This window comes from Myotis nattereri, assembly GCF_964212035.1.
Source record: "Myotis nattereri genome assembly, chromosome: 12".
Classification (NCBI taxonomy): domain Eukaryota; kingdom Metazoa; phylum Chordata; class Mammalia; order Chiroptera; family Vespertilionidae; genus Myotis; species Myotis nattereri.
In genome coordinates, this window is record NC_138087.1 from 15,330,851 (window position 1) to 15,353,619 (window position 22,769).

General features: G+C 38.8%; 1 protein-coding gene across 4 annotated transcripts in view; it reads left to right on the forward strand.

The window, feature by feature from the left end:
- Positions 1-22,769, forward strand: part of LINGO2 (leucine rich repeat and Ig domain containing 2) — a 1,194,892-nt gene that overhangs the window by 433,145 nt on the left and 738,978 nt on the right. For all 4 annotated transcript variants that reach the window (XM_081104245.1, XM_081104243.1, XM_081104244.1 and 1 more), the window contains exon 3: positions 7,758-7,842. The gene's annotated coding sequence lies outside the window, so the exon portion shown is untranslated. The remainder of the gene's footprint in view (positions 1-7,757; positions 7,843-22,769) is intronic.

Consider the following 22,769-nt stretch of genomic DNA (forward strand, 5'->3'; position numbering starts at 1 on the left):
TGCTCACTCCAAATGGCTCCATCTTCTATTCCATTTGTGTCCTTTCCACCACTAAGTTAATGTCATGTTCTTAATATGTGGTTATGAGATGTCTCTGTGACTGAGCTGGGAAACTTTTCACATTTCTCTCTCCTTTCCTTTCATCCCAAGATAACTGAGCTCTGTGGATTGTGTCAGACCAAAGGCCCTGGAATACAATGCTGAGCCCTCTGAACTCATTTTATTCTTTATTGTATTATTTGATTCCTGGGGATGAATTAAACATGAAAACAGAAGAACATATACCCTTATATATAGAATCTGAGTCATTACCCAGAGATTTCTGCAGTAGTTGACACTGAGGCATGAGACACATGTGTTTATTGGTCAGTTTCCTCAACTATGGAACGAAGGTTGATCCTGCCCCTCGGGTCCTTTGGAGGTCGGATATTGCCGGGAGCCGGTCCATGCTTGCTGTTTCAAGGGACCTGGCATATATGGCATACTGTTCTTAATTTGTTTGCTCACCTTCTTGGCACTATGTGTTTTAACCAAGGTCTCTGAGAAAGGTTGTTTCCCCAGGTAGGGATTTTCCCCTGAAGTTAGGGAGGGAATAAAACCTCTTAACTAAGTGCCAGGTGGGTAATTAATCACTTAAACTACGAACAATCATGCTTAAGCTACATAATCCTTACTCCCTGGAATGGAGATAAGAAACGCCCTAACCTTTGAAATAGAGATTGATAGGATTGGAATCAACTGGTATAAATACAGTTGAAACAAGACAACAGCAGACAACTTAGGAGACACAGAGAGAGAGACAGAACCTAGGCACAGAACCTACACAGAACGTTCTCTAGAGACAGAAGAACTTCGCTGGAGAGAACATGGCAAAAGATCCTGGACAGAAACTGGCCTCAGAACCTAGAGACAGAACCTAGCAAGAGACCATGGACACAGAACCTGGCTGGAGATCCTAAGCAGAACCTCTCTGGAGATCCAGACCAGAACTTGGCTGGAGATCCTGGCTAGGCTGCTGATCAACTGAACGCTGTCTCCGTGTCATTCCTTCTTCGCCGACTCCGTCCACACCTTTGGGGACCCCTGGACCCCCTGGGGTTGGACCCCGGCAGGATATGTTGCATCCAGAGGGATTAACTGGCAGCTCTGAGACAAGAAGTCAGCAGACACTTGTTTCCTTTACCCAGACAGAGTTAGAAAAACACAACTCCTTTTATCATGACAGCAGCAAGGGCCATGCCTGAGAGAGGAGGAGCAGGGAACCAGGGCTTCCCGCTTGCTCCTTCCCTGCCCTCCCTCCCTCCATCCCTGCACTGGTCCAGCTGCTATCGCTATCCTGGAACCCCTCACCTCAGGCTCTGCCCCGCCCATGTCACAGGGAGGAGCATGCACAGTTTCTTGCAGACACAGAAGCAGCTGTGGAGTAGGGGGAGCCAGTGGTTATTCCCTTGAGCAGGCTCTGAAGTCCTTGTTGAAGTCTCCACTCCGGAGGCTGTGAGTCCAAGTCCTGGGAGGCTGCGCAGTGGAGGCACCACATTCCTTTCAGTAGAAACTGAATATTGATAGGAGCCTGCCAGCTGGGGGGAAGGACCAGGAGGTCTGCCTTCCACCCATTCGCCAATTCCCAGTCCCGCTTTTCTGATCGGGCCCGTGTGCCGATGTGATCGTTGCTGCGCAGCCTGAGCCCTGCGGGCAGGCTTGGCTGCACACGGGGCGGGGCTGCTGCGATCACTGCTGCCCAGCCTGAGCCCCACGGGCCAGCCTGGGCTGCACACAGGGCGGGGCCGATGCGATCACTGCTGCCCAGCCTGAGCCCCGTGGGCCAGCCTGGGCCACACATGAGGCGGGGCCACTGTGACTGCTGCTGCCCATCCTGAACCCTGTGGGCCTGCCTGGGCTGCACATGGGGTGGGGTCGCCGCGATCACTGCTGTCGAGCCTGAGCCCCGCAGGCCGGCCTGGGCTGCACACAGGGGCCTGGGTGGTGGGTCCCGCTGTCCCGCCCTGCCTACAGTATGCAAATTAGCCGCCATCTTTGTTGGTGGTTAATTTTCATATTGCTCTGATTAGCCAATGGGAGGTGTAGGGAAGGTAAGGTCAATTACCATGTTTGTCTGTTATTAGATAGGATTCACAACAACCCTGAAATGATAACTTGTTGGATGCCGAGTGTATTGATTAAGAAATTAAATAATTTAGTTGAAATTATCATACAGTTTCACACAATTAGTAAGTAGTGACACTAGAACTCAAACTGACTTCCAATTCCAAAGCCTATGTTGTTTCCATTGCAGCACTGCTTCCCTCTGCATTTGAATGGCTTGCTCCTCAATGAGAAATTCCTGTCCAACTTATCTTTTGTCTTCTCTTCAAGATCTAACATATTACTGGGTACCTAATAGGAATTTGATAAATTTGTACAAATGAATAAGTTAGCAAATATGAAGAGGCACTAGTCTCTTCTTATAAGAAATTGTGAACAGTAGTTGTCTCTGCAAAGTCACAGTGTGAAAGAAAATGAAAATGTCAAAGAACAATTCATTTTCCTTCACACTGGTTTTATACAGGTTCCCTCTAGCCAGAATATACTTTTCTCTCTTTTCTGCCTTGTGAAATCCCACCTATCCTTCAACACCCAGTTCAAATATCAACTTCTCTGTGCAGATTTCACTAAGCCTTCTAATTCCAGTGTTTGCTCTGGGCTCTGTGTCCTATGGTGCTTTTTATATATTCTTATTTTTAAAATTATCTGCTTAACAGTAAAAAACCATATAGTAATTTCTCTATGGACTTACAGTGCTTGTTAATCAATTTTGAGTTGAGCACCATGAGTTGAATTGTCCTCATACCATATGTCTTAAGATTGAAGGCAGAGGAATGGGCTATTGCTATTGTTTGGTCTAAGTTAATTTCCATGCTGCTCGGGTGGCCTTTGCAAAAAGAACACATTCTTCATTGTGAGGAAGATAAAAACAGGAGGGAGTTTTACCTTACACATTTTCCTTTTGTGTACCTGAATTCAGTGTATACTATTGTCTATCTCTAGCTCTTTGTCAAATTTCTCAGTACACATTTTAAAAGTAATGTGAGACCTCTATCATATTTAACAGTTAATTTTCACATACCGATGTACAATCCCTTTCATATTCTTGTTATCATTCCTCTTTCTTCTGTGGGCTAGTATACACTGCCATCATCTTTTGGTCACAGCCAGCCTTGTGTCTTCAGCACCTAGGACAGTGCCTGTTGCATAGTAGATGATCAAACAGTGAATGAAGGAAAGACGAAAATGATTGGCAATTTGGTTTCTGGAAGAAAGGCTGTTTTCTATTTGCATCCCACATACTGTCTCCCATTGTGCTTCTAATGAGAAATTTCTGTTTCTTCGTCTCTTTACAACTGAACCCTGCAGGGACCTCTGGATTCTGTGATCTTTCTGACCCCAGTTAAAGAGTCATTCCAGGGTTCACAGGTAAACTATTTTGTCTTCAATGCTACTGTATAGCGTTTGCAGGATCTTGTTTATAAACTGGACTTTTAGGAATTAGTGATGTGTGAGAAAACTAGGGAGATTGGGGAATCTAGTAGGAAATGAATTCTCCCTAACTGACATTTAAAAATCTGTAATATACATATAAGTTACTGTAAAAATATTCACATTCCTTCTGAGGTAATTCAGCTTTGGTATCTAAAAGTGTTTGGCCATCATATTTAAGTTTAAACACAATTGAAAACGTTCCTAATGTTGCCAATAGGAAGTGGTATTGAGGGTTTCATTTATAGTGTAAATACTTTTAAACTTGTTTTTATACACCAGAGGATTAAGTGAGGTTTTTCTCCTTCTCTTATTATTAATTTCCCTGAATGCCTGCCAGTTGCTGACTACTTTTGTTTGCAGACCTCTTGTCACTTTGCTTCACCAAGTGAATGGAAGTGCTTTGAGCAGCATATGTTCTTGTAGTTATATGATGCCAGTGAATGGAGTCCACTCGATGCCTCTTATTTTACCAATTATTTAATAACATGCATAATTATGAGAGAAACTGTAGTATAGGAAGTTTGAAGCTTTATTAGTTTCAAGTGGGAAATATTGTCAAATGTAAAGTTGGAAAATTAGTGATTTTGTTCTGCTGTCATTTGAATACAGACCCTCAATGTTTTCAGCATGCTACCCTTATAGAAATTCTTCATCTCTTTCCTCTTTATCACAATTAATTTCCAAATGTAGAAGAATAAAATCATGGAAATGGAATGCACACCTTGGATATTAGATGGTCCAACCTTTTTTTGCCCCATGTAGGAATCTCTTTTATAGTCCCACAGGGATCTGTCATCTGGCTATCCAGCCTCTGCCAGAACACTTTATGCATTTCCAACACAGACCATAGAGGGATCGGGGTCAAGAGAAATAAATGGCTCCTGCCTCAGCTTTGTTTCCAACTCTGCCTGTAGAGCAACACCACACCACTCTATGGGCCTCCGTGTCCTCTGAAATGACAGGACTGAAATAAAATCCTCTGTGGCCATTTCTAGATTAGCCATTCAGTGACTCTCTCACTAGAAACACATATAGATGTTCAACTCTAATTACTATTACCTTACAAATTAGATTTTCAAAAATATATCTGTTGCCCTAACTGGTTTGGCTCAGTGGATAGAGCGTCAGCCTGCAGACTCAAGGGTGGCAGCCAATTGGCAAGGCTGGGCCTGCCCCAGGGCTGACCTGGCTGCTCCGCCCCCGAGGTGCAGGCAAACCTCGGATGGCAGCTTCCCAGCTGCCCAGGGCCACCTGAGGCTTAGGTAACCAGGGCCGGCCAAGCCTTGTGCTATCAGCAGTGGCAGCAACAGAGGTGTGATGGGGCATCGCCTTCCCCTGATTGCCGGGTTATCTTCCACCCCTGAGGGCTCCTGGATTGTGAGAGGAGGCAGGCTGGGCTGAGGGACCCCCACCCCCAGTGCATGAATTTTCATGCACCGGGACTATAAAAAAAAAAATATATATATATATATATATATATATATATATATATATATATGCCTAAGCGACCTAATGATTGGATGACCAGATAACTGACTGGTCGCTCTGATGCACACTGACCACCAGAGGGCAGACACTCAATGCAGGAGCTGCCCCCTGGTGGTCAGGGCGCTCCCACAGCGGGAGTGCCACTCAGCTGACCCATGGGTGCCAAATGCTGGGCTCATGGACCGCTGTAGCAGGCAGCAGCAGGTGCAGCGGGGCCAGGATGAGCAGGAGCAGTTTGGCACTCGGCCCAGGCTTGGGCTCCTCTCTGGCCACCCGCAGCTTCACACACTACTATATCTCTCAGGGACTTCAGGCCACTGGCCCGTGGGGATCGGGCCAAAACCAGCAGTTCAACATCCCCCGAGGGGTCCCGGATTGGGACAGGGCCCAGGCCAGGCTGAGGTACCTACTATATACAGTTTTTTAAATTATAGTAACTACTTCAGGGAGTCCTTGACTGTGTTCACACTGAGTCAGGAAGAGTAAAACGAGGAAGAAATACACATAGTTTATATATCATACACAATGGTTACAGAAAATAATAACCTGAAGCTAAGTGTCTGCAACTTGTAGTAGGAGCAATGTAAGAAAGCAGGTGGCCTGTGATGGATCTCTGAAGAAGAAAGAACTAGAGGAGATCAGAAGAGAAAGAAAATTGAACTCAATTTACTAATGAGAAAAACAGATACTTAAGAGCAAAAAAATGATCTTCAAGATGCTTTTGTCTCCTTCTTTCACATCCCTGACATCTTTTAGCCTTCTTTTAATGCTGAACAATTCCAATTGCTAGATATGTATTCTTTACATAGACTCAAAATCCACTTTCTGTAAACTATTTCTTAGCCTATAAGCTGTCCATTGAAACAATACAAAGATATTCACTTGCAAAATAACTTTGTATTTTAAATGTTGATTAAAGTGCATAAAATATTGAACTTAAATTATGGTACCTTAACTGGCACGGCATCATATGCTGGATTTGAACACGGCAGAGTACAAGGCAGCTATGAAGTCCTTGATCTCAGTCAATATTAGCTTTATAAAAATGCTTTTTTAAGTATTTATAAAATACCTTTTAATTTCTATTGAGCACCTTCATCAAAATATCAAAGTTTAATTTTTCATAAAAAAGTATAAGACTATTTACCCTATGTATATTGAACTTAAGACTATTTGCCCTATGTATATGGAACAAAACAAAGAGTTAGTTAAAAGTGTTGAGTTTGAGATTATCTAACTTAGAAGGTTTTGTTTTAGTGATTTTCGTAAGAAGAAAAAGGATAGTGAAAACATGTTTTGCCTTAGTTTCCCCAATAACTATATAACTAGTGCATTAGAGATGAGGCAGGGCAGGATAGAAGTAAAGGTTAAATAATAGCTTAGCTGGGTGTGGCTCAGCAGTTGAGCATTGACTCAGGAACCAAGAGTTCACCAGTTCAATTCCTGGTCAGGGCACATGCCTGGGTTGCGGGCTCGACCCTCAGTATGGGGTGTGCAGGAGGCAGCTGATCAATGATTCCCTCTCCTCCTTGGTATTTCTATCTCTCTCTCCTGCTCCATTACTCTCTGAAATCAATAAAAATATAATTTTTTTTAAAAGGTTAAGTAATACATGCAGTGTTGCCATACAGAGAATCAGTATTAGGTTGAAGTGCCATTTGCACATGGGTGCTAGCTAGATTGCAATGTTGAACGTGGTTTGAGGGTGGGCATGAAAGCATATACATTAAAACTGTCTTCTCATGAAACTTGAGGAAAAGCAATCATGAAAAACTGTGGCCAGCATGCAGTAGTTAGGAAATGTATACTAAGTCGACTTTGACAGGGGATAGATAATGTGGACTCTTTCCTCCAGCTGTGAGTCTGGTGGCACAATGGAGGGTTCTCTGGTTTATATACTCATTTGATATCTCGAAGTTAGAGAATTGGTGAGCTATGCATTTAGAGGAAGTAATTGATATTTTAAAATATAATGAAAAATACTCTTCGGGGGAAAACCTATAGTTTTGCACTGTATGAACTCATCCATAGCTCCAGATGTTTTGCATTGTGAACTGTGTCAAGATAACAAAGTGGTGAGCAAATATAGATTGCTGACCCAACATCTGAGGCAGGCAGGGGAGGGAATTAGGGAGGACTGCCCCATCTAAATTATGTGAAAAGCTGCCCAAAATAAAAATGCTCATCTATCATGGAATTTTATGCTAGTTAACAATGCTATGCTTTGTATGTATCCTGTGACAGCTACATATAAAAAACATTAAACAAAATTTTTTCTAAAAATTATTTTCCCCTTGTCTGCATTCTGGTAAAACTGATTATTCAGCTTTGTGAACTAAATAACATTATACAACAGATTCATTGGCAGCCATGTGTAAGCTTTAAGCACAAGCATATTTTAAAAATAGTACAGCCAAGTATTTAGCACTTTGAGAAAAGATCTGGGTTTTACTGTTCCTGCTTTGTCTGTCGTGTATGATCTTAAGTGGAATTAATTTTATTTTTCTTTCATGATAGATACGGACTGTTCAGATGCAAAATATTTAATATCTTTGTAATATAATGCTTTATTGTATTCATCTTTTTAAATGTAACATTCCTATGTCCTCATTGGATACATCTTCTAGCTCAAAGTCACTTCATATGAAAATGGGAAATAAAAAAATTCATTTTCTAGCTACCTATTGAGAGAACATGGAAACATTTTGTTTTGTTTTGTTTTGTTTTTGCAGAGCAAGTTGAAAAATTCCAACCTTGGCCCTAGGCTATTTCATCAAGCGCAATCTTAAGTAAAAGCTTGCTTTTCACTTTTCAAAGGTAAGATTGTTCCTGTGCTCATGCTCTGGCTTTCCTAAATGAGTTGAAAATGATTTGTATGCAGTCCCCTCATTTTTCTCAGCTTCTTACATGTCATCAGGGACTAGTCCAGCCAAATGGCACTTTTGAGAGACTTAAATTTGGAAAATGACCTAATAGTGTTGACTTCTTCATAGTAGGAGGCATGTGCATTAAAGAAAAGATGACAGCAAGCCATACAAATATTTCCTCTTGTTCTTTATGAATTATGAAGGACTTGATCAAATCTCACCTAGATTAGCAAGAGGAAACCCTTACCTAAATGTGAAAGATAAAAGTAAAATAAATATTGACTAGTTAAAAAGAGAGGGAGAAAATAAATTAACCGAACACAGGAACTGCTTGCTTAAGTAGGAATAAAAAGTGTGGAGTCACGGTCAACCATTCAGTAATGGATAATTTCTGAAGCAATTAATCTTTCTATGGAGAATGCCTCTGTGCCACACTCAATCATATCAGAAAGCCCCACACGGACAGCGGGCTATAGAGAAGAGTCCTCACAGTGCCCATCAAATCTTGGCATCCATGATTACTCTAATGTAGCAAGAAGCCAGAAGGAACCCTGAGATGTGCTGTCAGAAAGAGATAAATCAGGGTTTTAAACTAAAATAAAAGCGGGTTTAATACCTTGAATGTATGAACTATCCTATACGTGGAAGTCACTTGTTTTGTCAGCTTATCAGAGTGACCAGTTACGAATGAGACTTAATGAAAGCAACTCAGCTCCTGATGGATCACAAATTTCTAACAAACTCCGAGGCCATCATGAGATTTTCTCTGTTCTGGTCTCTGTCCTAGACCAAAAAAGTCACTGTGTGCCATATACACTACATGCGCCTGCCCACCTCTTTTCCTAAAATAGGCACCCTTTGTGACTTACACTGAAATCGTGAAATAAAAATATGTCTTTTCGGAGAATTTAATGGGTAAAAGCTAGCTCACTGCCACACAATTTAGGCTGAAGTAAACTTTGTTTTCCCCACACCTGGTCCTGTGTCATCTCATCCCCCTTGTTGTGCCTCGAGCTCTTGCTGCATCTCTCCGCAGCTCACAAAATGCTGTAGAAATCTTAGTTCCCGTGAGTGGAGACTTGTCACCCTGCCTACGCCTCTTCAGTTTCTACAAGATACGTGATTCTTGGCTGAGCATGAAACTATCATCAGTGGGGAAAAAATATTTACCCATGCCTCCCTTTCTTTTCCCGTGATGACTACTTTCATTCAGTCCCAATTATTCAGCTCGTATAATTCAGCACATATTTACTGAGTAACTTCCACATGGCAAATTGACAGAAAAGAGATGAGTATCTGTGTCACAAGGGTCTCTACACGCCTCTATCCTGGCATGAAACTCATTATGTCATTATTGTTTGTTTACTTGATTGACAGTCTTCTTCCATTTACAGTAACCTCTGTGAGGGCAGGACAGTGTCTCTTTATCTCACTGTTGCATTTCCTGAGCCTAAATTGTATCTGGCACACACTGGGCCCTTAATAATTTTTGTGAATGAATAGAGGAAGGGAGGTCGCATGGAAAGAAAGAGTTTCAGCAGGCTCACCTGCTTTAAATGTCTCCTTTGATATTTTTTTTAAATACATTTTTATTGATTTCAGAGAGGAAGGGAGAGGAAGAGAGATAGAAATGTCAATGATGAGAGCGAATCATTGATTGGCTGTCTCATTCACGCCCTACACTGGGATTGAGCCCACCACCCGGGTATGTGCCCTTGACCGGGAATCGAACTTCGACCTCCTGGTTCCTAGGTTAACACTCAATCGCTGAGCCACACCAGATGGGCTGAAATTTTTTTCTGTTGAGATGTAAATACTCTATGGAAGCATCATAGGTTCTGATTAATTTAGTAACATTTGAATATTGAACTTAAATAATTATCTGTTCAGCCTTTTTAAAATTGCCATTTATTATTTAGTTGTTTTTTTAAAATATATTTTATTGATTTTTTGCAGAGAGGAAGGGAGAGAGATAGAGAGTTAGAAACATCGATGAGAGAGAAACATCGATCAGCTGCCTCCTGCACATCTCCTACTGGGGATGTGCCTGCAACCCAGGTACATGCCCTTGACTGGAATCGAACCTGGGACCTTTCAGTCCGCAGGCCGACGCTCTATCCACTGAGCCAAACCGGTTTTGGCTATTATTTAGTTTTTTAAATAATCCTATAGGCAAGGCAGGACTATTAAGTAATTATTTCTACTATTTCAAAATCAGATCAATTAATTTAATTAAAATGTCTCCACAATAAATTTTGTGTTAATTTGATATGTGAACTAGCATGTAAAGTGTAATAAGAGGAAGGAAAAGGAGAAATCATGACAATCTTTTTTCTGCCTTCTTTCTTCTTTCTTCATTTGGTGGACACTTAAATATTCTCCAAAAGAAGAACCACTAAAGTTCACCTCTTCCCCCACAAAGCCGAGGACTCATTCATGTGTTGGATTTTCAATTATAACAAAATAAAGTCCGTAAACTGACTTCATCCAAGTCCCCAAACCATGGTTATCATCAGGTTGTTAATAAACAGGCTGACTCTATTTGATGGATGCGTTAAGCACACACTCCTAGTGCTTTCTGAGCTAGGTGCTGGTGATGTGGGATTGTTTATTCTTGCCCTCGAGCATCTCAAATAGTTTTCTGGATTTTGAAGGAAAATAGAAGATACATGATGCTTCAATCTTTTCCCTTTTGTTTATTAAAGATATCACCAAAAGTCTCTAATGGCCTAACCAAGTAGGTTTTTAAAAAGTTCTTTCCAAAAATATATGAAATATTAGAAAATATCATAAAATTTTACAATTGCCGTATCTTTGCATAGATAATAATATTGGAAATACTAATTGTTTTTGTTTCATGAAAATTCCTCAAAATTACTTGAATAGTTCTTAGCATAACTCAATATTGTGATTCTTCTTGTCAGGCAGGACTCATACTCATTGATCATTACACTTACGATATTTGAGACCGCATTGTCCAGCTACCTAATTTAATGTGCAGGGTGTTTGGGGCCAAAAGAAGTCTATACCCTTCTACATGGCACTTGTAACGTCAGTGACCAAAGACCTATACTCTTTTGTTTAAATATATTTTTATTTTGTTTTTTATTAATTGAATTTATTGGGATGACATTGATTCACAAACCATACAGGTTTCAAGTGTACAACTCAATAAAACATCATCTGTGCACTGCATTGTGAGCCAATCGCCCCAAGCGAAGTCTCTATCTCCATCCATCCCCCTTCCCCCATGGCTGTCACCACACTGTTGCACGGGTCTATGTGTTATGTATATACGTGTGTTTGTTTGTGGCTAATCCCTTCACATTCTTTCATCCAGTCCCTCCTCGCTTGTCCCCTCTGACAGATATCAGTCTGTTTCATGTATCCATGCCTCTGTTTCTATTTTGTTCCTCAGTTTATTTTGTTCATTAGATTCCACATATAAGTAAGGGCCTATATCCTTGACTGCCAAACCATGCCAGTGTTTAAAGAGTCCAGTGTTTCATTTAGAAACAGTCAGGCTGGCCATACATTTAAAGTTCTACAACCTAAGTGTGGATGTTTCCACTCTTTTTGGGGCTGGGAAACCTGGCACAGGGAGCAGTGAGACTCACAAAGGGAAATGATTGCTATTTGAAGGGACTAACCCAGTAATCTCCTTCTTCAAAATCAATGCTAGGGAGCAACAGCAGAAAGCCGTTAGAAAATGGGTGACTTTTCCCAGCTCCACACCAGTCAATCTTCTCCCCCTGCCCTCACCCGACTCCACCCAATTCATTTGTTTATTCCCAGATATATTGAAAAGATTTGACACTTGCTCCTGTGTGGTCTTTGAAATGCAAAACAAATAAACAGCAAAGGTTAAGGTTCGATAACTTTATTTGACATCAACGTGCACAGCTGTTATAAACAGGGGAAACATTCATTTTCCTTCTTATTAACTCGATTTGAATACCAGCCATTTTGTTGATTATTTTCCAATTTGAAGTTTGAATTTGCAGTGCTTTGTGTTGTGATTTGGATATTCCTAAAAACTGAGTTTGCTTTGGTTCCTTATCACTGCATATTGGATTGTAGACAAGCTCTGTTCTGCTCTGTGGATTTAGCAGAATGCAACCCTTCTGTCTGTAATCTGGTTTTAGTGACCTCTAGTGCCAGGAAAGTTTAATTGCTCTGTGTTATTTTCATTTGGGTAGATTGTCTTTTAAAACACACATATCAATATAACACATATAAAACAAGAGAATATATCAATCTCATTTTTCTATGTGTGTGTGTGTAAGTATAGTAAGTATAGACATATGTATGCAAGGGAATCCTAATTTTTGCTCTACTAACAAGCATAAGATTTTTGTTGAGTAGACCTTGGCATTGGTTAGGACAGAAAATACAAAATGCATGTTTTATTCATGAGGAACCCATATTTTTTATTTTTATACTTAGAGAACCATTTTCTGGGTGAGCTTTTCAAACTCATTCCACTATAGTTTACATATGTGTGTTATGTTGTACTGAAAATATTTATGAGAAAACAAGTTTGTCCTGCTATATTCCCATATCTATTATAAAAAATAAAATATAAATATCAAACTCTCAGATGCTGAAAAATGTTTTAAGTATTGGCTTTTCAAAAAGTAAGAACCTATCAGTATTTATATCTACCTATAGATACAGTTATAAACTAATTATTTTTATTACCTTAAAAATGGAAAGTGATATTTTTGTCCACACACATAAAATGTTTTACCTATTAACTAGTTTAAACCCACTTATATTTACAAAAGTAATCATTATTTGGTTATTACATTATTTAATAACACTCACATTAAACTGAGTTGCTTTTAAATTATCCAGTCTTGCACCCATATGTAGTCTGAGTCCCACAAGATTCTTGAGGACTGCAAATTATCCACATTTAACAGTTTTTTTGTTTAATTCTTTATATTTGACACACTCCCCATTGAACTGTCCTCTGTGTACTTCTCTCCACAATCTAATTTTTGTACTTCAAGTATTTGTCATGGTTCTCATTGAGAATGAAATATCATCTTACTATTTGACCAAATAGTGAAAATCAATAATATTGTGCAAGCAGATATCATGAGTAATAGGTAAACCTAAAAGCTTGGAAATGCAGGCTTCTAGCAGTATGACTTGAAAAGATTTATTCAGTATGCAGCTTAGTATTAAGTAGGGAAACGTTGAAATTTCAACACATTAGTAGAAAAATCTTTATCATCATCATCATCATCACCATCACCATCACCACACTGATCATTCTTTTCCTATATAAACAGTGCATAATATCCCCTCACCCTCTATCAAAAGCTCTTCTCCAAGCACTGTGCCTATGTATATGCCAACTTTATTGCCTTATACTTATATCCAACACAACTGAGCATCCCACTTCTATTTGATTATTTTCTTTTGTGTGTGATATTTCCTCATGACTTTCAAGATAACATAGTGTGGAAGGAGTTTAAAATCAAAAGATTTGAATCCCAATTCATTTAAGTGGCATGGCACTGTGGGTGAATTGGATGAAGACGCTCGGAGTTCACCTTATAGATTGATGGTAGTACCCTCTTAACTAGTGGAGCTCCAGAACCCCCCTTGACTGTATTTATCTCCGCGAGATGCAGTTTTGAAGTTCACATTTTGTGTGAAGTATTATTTGGAAGGGTGTGTCCAGCATGCTTCTACCTTTCTTACAGTAAAGCCTTCCACTCCTAGGCAAGATAATATAAAGTACTGAAGTCCAAAAAGTGTTAAAGAAAATGCAAGGCCTGGGAGAAATAGGGTATGCTTTCAGCTTCAATGGGCAATTTTCAAGGGCCATTTAGTAATATCAATAACTGCCTAGAACATGGCTTCCCATTCATTTACTGAAGAATTGCTAAGCTGGGGTCTTATTTTACTGCCTATTCATGTGTGCTCAGAAGTAGCCAAAAGTGATCCTACATACATGCAACTGGTCCTCAGCGATCGCTGAGATGGCTGGTTTTCAAAAGGGCTGCAACTAATAGGGAAGAAGCCAGAGGGAAGAATGGCAAAGAAACTGCTCAAGCAATGCCTACAAAGGCTTTTTTTTTAGTACATTATCTGAGACCAGGTTCTGATTGGATTTTCCAGAATGAGGAGCTGGATTTTATAAATTACTCAAAGGAGACAAAAGCAAGGTTGCTCACTCATAATAATCAACCTTACAAGGCAAGACATATAAACCACTACCAGTTTATTGATTTGCAAATTAGTTATACTAATTTCTTATTTGTTATCCAAAGCACCTTCTTCCTCATATCAAGACATTTGAGAAAATAAAATGTTATTTCGCCGAAACCGGTTTGGCTCAATGGATAGAGCGCCGGCCTGCGGACTGAAAGGTCCCAGGTTAGATTCCGGTCAGGGGCATGTACCTGGGTTGCGGGCATATCCCCAGTGGGAGATGTGCAGGAGGCAGCTGATCGATGTTTCTCTCTCATCGATGTTTCTAACTCTCTATCTCTCTCCCTTCCTCTCTGTAAAAAATCAATAAAATATATTTTAAAAAAATGTTATTTCATTTACATTTGTGTTTGCATTTACCCATGTATTCATTGAGTGTCTGCAGAGCATTGTGGTAGGTAAAAATTGCACTGGTTAAAAAGGTAGCTATACCCCTTGCCTTTTGATAGCATTCAGTTCTTTCATAAATATAGATAAGTAAATATATTATGACAACAAAAAGTGAAAATGCTGTGATATGTGTACAAATGAAAGGTTTTTTCCAAACTATTCATGGGTTCTAAAGAGATTTATTTCTAGATATACCCTAGAGAGATTTTTAAATTACAAAGATCAAATCTAACAGTAGTGATCATAATAAAGCGTTGTAATTGGTAACCTTTACTAAATGCTTGCTACTAACTACTTTACACACATCATAGCATTGAACTTACTGAACTTCACAACCTTCTGGTATCTGATACTGTCATTATTCCCATCTTGTTGATGAGAAAAGTAAGAATTAGAGAGATAAAGTAAAATTTCATGGTTCCCACAATTTGTAAATAGCTTTTTATTTAGTGGAGCACTAAATAACTTTCGGTTGATATTAAACCTCATACTTTTGATCTACACTTTACGTATACTCACCAAGACAAAAAAAACAAAAAACAAACAAACAAAAAATAAAACACAAGAGAAGAGCATAGGGGGAGGATCTCAGTCACAGAAAGAGGATAGACCCGTATCCGATATCCTACGTGTAATATTAAATGCTAACAGATAATGTTAAAGAGTTTTTAGTAGCATTTCTTTTAATGCAGGTCATTTCTACCAAAAACATAATTTTTCTGTTTTTAATTTATTCTCATTGTTTTTAATTCTTGATCTTTTAATGAACTGATGTTTATTCGTTAGATATTTCTGCAGACTTATATACGCTAACTGCTAGAATAGAGGGGGAACTTTTAATGTGCAGATCAAAGGAGAAGTAATTTTCAGGCAGTGATTCTTTTTAAGGTGAGACCAGTTGGTAGTTAGGCAATTTGTAGGACTTGCTGCAAAGATCAAGGTGATAGCATATGGCCTTCAACACTTGGCTAAGGAGAAGACTTACAAGTTAGGTGATGCTTGTCTATGTCTAAATAAATGTATTTTAGCTTTTCCATTATGCCAGGGTGACTTTGAATATACAAAACCAGGGTAAAGGAGAGTGAAATTAATGGCAGAGAGTCTGCCCTTTGGTCTGACCAACAATGACTTTCTTAAATATCTACGTTTTCTTTTTTTCTCATAAATTTCAGGCCAAGAAAGGGTGACCACACTTCCATCTTTCCCCCATATGTCCCATTTTCTTTTATGCCCTACCACATACCCACATTTGTTTTTGCATAAGTAATGCGTGTTACAACTTACACTAGTGTATATTGATAAATATTTGTGATTTACAGAGAATTTTTATAACTCATAATTTACTTCATTATTCAATTATGTCTAACTCAACACATAATGAAAAGCTACAGTATACTAAGGACCACAGTGTGGAATTCTAAAAGACAAGGTGACAGTGAATGCATACTTTCTTTATCTTTCCAAATCCCCATGTAAAATGACAGAGCATCCAGATAGCAAAAGCAAAGCTCTATGAATCATATTTACAATGTAGTGTAAGCAGTTGAGGATAAAACACCTGTAGCCACAAGACATGCGTGGTATCAGCATCTGTGCAGCAAGTAGAGCAAACCAATAGGAAGGCTGAGGACCTTTAATAGGAGATCCTGCCCACCCCCACCCCCCCTCTGAGAGCTGGAGATGTTACCTGGAGGAAAAGTAGACCAATTTGAGAATAACTGCTAAAAAGACTAGGTTTTATCTACTCCAGCCACAGGTGAGTGCCAGTGGCACACATTAAGAAGACCTGGAGGGACTGGATGATCTAGACCTGGTAAATTCTCAAAATTGAAACGCCCCGCACTCTTCTCCAACAGTGCCCCACACTGAAGGGAATCCGCTAGGAGTAGAATCAACACAGAACCAGAGAGAAACAATGCTGTCAAAGGGGGGAGGAGGGGGAGAATCTAGATAAGAGTCTGGGAGCAGAATAGAGCTAAGAAATCTCAAGAGAGCTAGCCATCAAACACAGCACAACCCAAACACAACAGGAGAGGAGATCTGTTAAGCTAGCCATCTGAACTAAACTTTCTCTAAAAGTTTAGGGAAACGGACACAAAAGTAAGCTAACAGAAAAGTAATGAGGTCAAAGTCTGTGCAAACTTATTTTATTTAAAAAATAGAATAAGGACAGAAGAACATCCTTTAGAAAATTACAGAGGAACAGAATAAATAATAAGAATTTTAATTACAGAGAATGTACAAAAAAAAAAAAAAAAGACTAGGAAACACATTTAAAGAACATACTATATGCCTGAAAATTGGGATGCAGGAGAGCCAAATGAAAATTTTCTCATAAAATTATAGAGTTTAAAAATTAAAATTTAAAAAAAAATTAAAGTTTATTTGGACATTTAGTTAAAAACACATATAACTTAAGGAAAATTAAATGAGGTCATTATCAGATTATTTAATAATGTCTTGTGCTCAAATACCATAGAGTAACATTGCAAATCTTCAAGGAAATAAAATGTGAGACAAAGATATTTTATTCAGTAAAAAAGTAAGTTTAGGTATGGAGAACATAAAAATATTTATCAAAATGCAAGAACTAAGGGGAGGTTTTTCTATTGAGTTCTTCCTGACGACTCTAATAGAGAAAAGCTTCATATTAGCAAAGTGACCAGAGAAACTTTGATATCAAGAAGTAGTGGTGACCATTAAATATATACTTACCTATAGAATTAAGATTAAATGATGGCTAAAGGGAGAAAATACATATATATGGCTGTATATTTTGACAAGGTAGATATAGAATAACCATTATGTTAAAAAAATTATAGAAAGAATAGGGATCACCGTATAAAATATATTCAGGTTTATAATTGGTGATGACAGTATTATTAGAATCATACTGATGTTTGTATAATATGGGATAAAACAAATTAAGGATTATGGAATACTTTAATTCTATCACTATATCTTTGAAAACATCCTCAGTGTGGAAAAAAATAGTTACATGTATACTATTATTTTGAAATGATTAGGTATATATTATGGGTATAATATTAAATAAAACAAATGAGAACTTATGAGATATTCCTGTCTTATCATGTGTTAATGGAATCAACATTTTCAGTGTAGAAAAAAGATACAGATGTAATATATAAAAAGTTCAGTAAAACCATCAATTAGAAATTTCAGAATGAAGTCATGAGATGAATTATATTTAAAAGATAAATGTGCATATGTATGTATGTATACATATTGTGTATGTGTATTTCTTAGTCTGTCTACTGAACAGATCTAGAGATGACAGCCACTAGCAATGAGCATCCTTAGTGCTCAGTTTTGTAGTCTTGACATATTATTTCTCACTAAAAGAAACTAGTGTATTAGTGGCTTGTGTCTGGGCAGAAAATATATAAGTGTGGAGCATCTGTCTATATCAGATAGCAAAGAACATATCAATGCAACTAAAGATAATGTCAAAAGGACTCAGGAACCACCTTCAAAAGGCTCCCACTGCCTAAGCATGGAACAACTTGAGCGTAAGCAAAATACTAATTTCAATGTATTTAAATGTATGAAATATGTTGGAATTCATGAGCTCATAATAATATTAAAAAATCAATTGGTTACCTTTCCAATGACCAGAAACCGATTCATTATCTTGAAACTAACAAATAATGAGAGAACATTAGTCTCCCCTTCACATATTCCCATAACTCTGGGTAGCCAAAAAAGGGTACCTCTTTGTAAGGAAAATGTGTTTTTATAATTGTGTTTCAGTTAATACATTAAAGTAAAGTGATAGACTTCAAATACCACTACTTTGCACTTCTGGTGAATAAATGGATCTGCGATGAGCATTGATGACTCACATCACAGGAGAGAGAATTAGGTACTACGTGCCGCCTGGTGACAGAACAGGACTGCGTCTACAGTCTTGTCAAAGGAGATAAGCCCGAGTCTGATCAGAAAGGAAATGGAGTGGGCATAAGAACCTCTTAAAGAGTTTGTACTAGTTTTCTAGACTGGGAAACTCAGTAAGCGAAGTGGCCTTTGCTCTTTAACAGAAACCTGTAAGAAAAAGGAAGAGATGGGGGATTAACCTGTAGATTAAAAGAACCCTAAAAGACATATACAGTTTCTTTAAGTGGAAAAGACTAAACTATAGAGTTTAAAATGCATACTTGGGTGATAAAAACCACAAAGGAATTCGAGGAAGTGATCACTATAAAAATTAGCACAGTGGTTATTTTTAAAGAGAAGGCGGAGAGGCTTACCTGTATTGTACTTAACGCAACAGAATAAACAGTGAAGTAGATAATATCTTTAAAGATGGAGACACTGACCTGTTGGCAGTTACACACCAGGTGAAATTTGGGATTGGAACTTAGCTCTTTACTTTCCCCAAACCCCTCTCTTCCTTCCTTCCTTCTTTCCTTCTTGTTGTACTTCCCTCTTTTTTCCCTTTCTTTTTTTTTTTTTGTAGTTTAGCTATTTTTACAAATGCATCTAAAATCATAATAGTTCCCTGTCTCAGAGTATAGTTGTAAATAGGGCAATTTTACAAGGAAATATATATTAATGGCTGTTTAAAAGTTACTCATGTTTGTGTCTACCCCAGTTTAGGAAAGCTAATTCTGTTTAGTTTTCTAAGTTCTCATGCTGGATTTTACATAGCAAGAAAGCCACGGACTGACATGTGGGGAAAGATAATTTTAAAAATCTTCTCCCAACTCAGAAATTCTCTCCACAAAGGCAGAGAGCAGAGAAAGAAAAGAGTTGTGCTGCTGAGCAAGCATTAAACCAGAATGTGAGGAACATCACAGGCAGTCCTCTAAGAGATTGCAGAGACCCAAAGGAATCGTACCCGTTTATTTTTTTTCTTTATGACAAGTATCAATAATCAGTAAAACAAACTTTCCTGCTATTTTTACAACCCATTTTCAAAAATGTTCAGGCTACTATTTTTAAATTGAATTTATTGGGGTGACATTAGTTAATAAAATTATGTAGGTTTTAGGTATAAAATTCCATAATGCATCGCCTGTATATTGTATTGTGTGTTTACCACCCAAAGTCAAATCACCATTTATCTCACCTGTGCCCTCTTCTACCTCCACACAGCCCCCTTTCCCTCTGGCAATCACCATGCTGTTGTCTGTATTTATGAGGGGTTTTGTGTTTGTTTCTGCTTAATCCTCTCACCTTACCTTTTTGGATAACCAAGCAGATAACAAACCATCGCATAGGTGTTTTCAAGATAAACGATAACTAGTCCTCAACTAGGAGACTTGGCAGCACAATTTGTCACACACAGTTCATCCTGACTTTACTGAGTGATAGGGTGGCCACCTGTGTCGGCTTATTGGCTTTATCTAGAAGGAGGAGCAATCCCCACACCTATGAAAGGAGGTACTTTTACAACTGAGAGTAAGGAACCCGCCAAAGTTAAGCTTCCCCTCCCACAGAAACTGGGATAGAGAGGTGCTAGTCTCCTTGATGTTTAAGTTTCAAAAAATGCCTCTCAGGTCTGTGAGGAAAACATTCCTGGGTTATAAAACTGAAAAATGACCTATCTAGTTTTCAAAATGATTTATAGACACTTCAAAATACTTAAAACTGGAAAATGTTATAAAGTAAATGCTCAAAGGAAAAGAAAGGGGCGGGGGGGAAGCTCTTATTTTCAACAGGAAGAATTAAGCCCATTATTTTTAATTTGTATTTCTCCTTATTCATATAAGAGTATCACTGTAAGAGGTTATTTTCCCTAGGGGGATCACAGAAAAATACCATTTTTTCTTTGACCAGATTGAGCCATGGTAATATTATCTTCTTTCAACTGTCGGTAATGAAATATATATAATTCTAAGAGATGGTTCTTTCCTATGTGCCTGTAATTAGCATATATATTTTCCCCCTCTCCCCGCCCCCCACATGAACCTACCCTTTTTCCTGTAAACTTTAAACTCCTCAAGGGCAAGGACAACGTTGACTTTTCTTTTGTATCCCCTCAAGGCATCTAGCACAGTCTTTTTATGCTCAGTGGGTGCTCAATAACTGTTATCGGTATTGGGCAAAGGGCTACTGCCATAAATAGACAATTTGGCTTGAGAAATGTCTAAAACCTCTTTCTCCTATCATTTTCTTATTCCTCTACAGAATTTATCAGTTTTTCAAAGACTGTGCCTGTGTAAAGTTTAGCTACATAAAATACAAATTTTAATAAGCATTTAGGGAGAGAAAAAATCAACTTAAGTTTTGTTTTATTTTTATTGAGTTTTTTAATTGAAAATCATGCTTCCCTTTCTTCGACTGAGGAAAGATACCTGCTAATAACTCCTACTGATGGTTGATATCTGGGATGATTTGGGTAGACCAAACGATTTCAATAATTTGTTGAACAAATTCAGGGTAGAGTAGCTATTTAGGAGCCTCCACTTATTCATAAGATGAGTATTATACTTACTAATTATAGGTTTCTAAGGTAATCCCTTTCAGTAACTATTATTTAAATGTTTGTTTTGCTAAAAGACATATTCTCTTCTGATTTAACTTATATTCAGTCTCTGTATCATAAATCCAATTATTTCTTCCAGAAACAAAAATATTTCCGTTGGAATGTTCTTACTGATCAAGAACATTTAATACTGTTGAGGGCAGCTTGTACTGTTTTATAACCTAGAACAAGAGAAATTCTAAATAAATGTCTCGAATTTATCAGTGCAAGTTGTAGACGGTAGTCTTTATTAGACAGGATAGTAGTTCTTAAAGCAAGATCTGACCCAAAGTTGTATCCCTTTCCCTTTGTTCTGTTATATTTTTGGAGAATGCAGATTATAGAAGAAACAGTGTTGCGCTCCACTGTGGGACCCAGGCGGGGACAACAGGAAACAAACAGGACTCTTATCTCAGTGTTGCTTGAGCCTCCAGACTCTGGACTGCTGTCACTCGTTCACCTTGCCTGGCTGTCCAGTAACCCTCACATATTTTATGAACAATATTCCCTTTAGGGGTCTACCCTGGAGCCCTGCTTATCTTCCACCTTCTGCTCTTATCTGCTTTCTATAAAATAAAGTTACAGAGGACAGTTTTACTATATTCAAAATGTCTTCTCTTTTTTCCATCTTCCTTGACATAACATCCAAGGAGCAGCTGGGAGCAGAAAGATTCAAATAAGCAATCAATCACAATCACAGTCAGGGAGTCTCTCCCCCAGTAGTGGATGCTTTGTTGACATGCTATCAGAGCCCTTCACACTTGACTGCTAGGCCATGAAAACAATTACTGGGTCACTAACAGAAACTGGGGAAGAAAAAAAAAAAAAAGGTCCCTAAATATTGCTAGAGCTGAAGCATCCTGAAAAAGAAAATGTGGTTCAATGGGACTCATGGAAATCACACAATGCTCTGCAAAGGCCACATATCTGAGGGAAGGGAAAGAAAATATTTCTTAGATTTGAGGTCAGTCTTAATTTTGGGTGATTAGTAATATCCATTGATAACTTAGGATTTCCTTGGAATATCACTATATTGATAGTAAGTAGATCTAGTGAGGAAGCATTATTGCATGAATACAAGTTAAGGATGCCATCTCTTCTTGATGTTCTTATTTTCTGGGTTGGTATATAAACAGAGCATTAAGTCATAGGAGAACAGAGGCTCGGGGAAAGGGTGATTGCCATTTGCAGATGCACTCTATAATTTCCTGAAACCATGCAGATGGTGAGGAGTGAATAGCAGAGGAAAATGCATGGAGCCCGGATATTAAGACGAGAATATGCATTGCTTAAAATTTCCCCATAATGTTGCTCAGAGGGTGGATGACAGTTGTGAACCAAAATGGGTAAGGTCAGATTTCACAGTGCCATATTATCCTAATATATAAAAGCTTAGGGTTGTAACGACCCATCCTGACCGAAGGCTGACCAACCTGGAAGTCCTTCAGTTCCGCTGCAGCCTGGCGACCCAGCACTGACTGCCCAGGGGGCTGAGACCCAGAGAGAGAGGCAGGGTCTGCTCTGCAGCCTCATTGGCAGCTGTTGATCACTACTTGCCTCTCTCTTTCTCTCCCTCTTTCTTTTCAGGCTTCGCCAGTAGCTGGGCCTTTCTTTCTCTCCTGGCCTCCACAGGGGCGGCTGTTCAGCCCTGCCTCTCTGATTAGGCCCGGAGATAGGACTGGAGATGCTGACTGGCATAGGAACCAACCAATCAGAACCAAATCTGGGTGTTGTGGGGAGCCAATAGCTGCCTAGCAGGCAGAGCTTTTGAT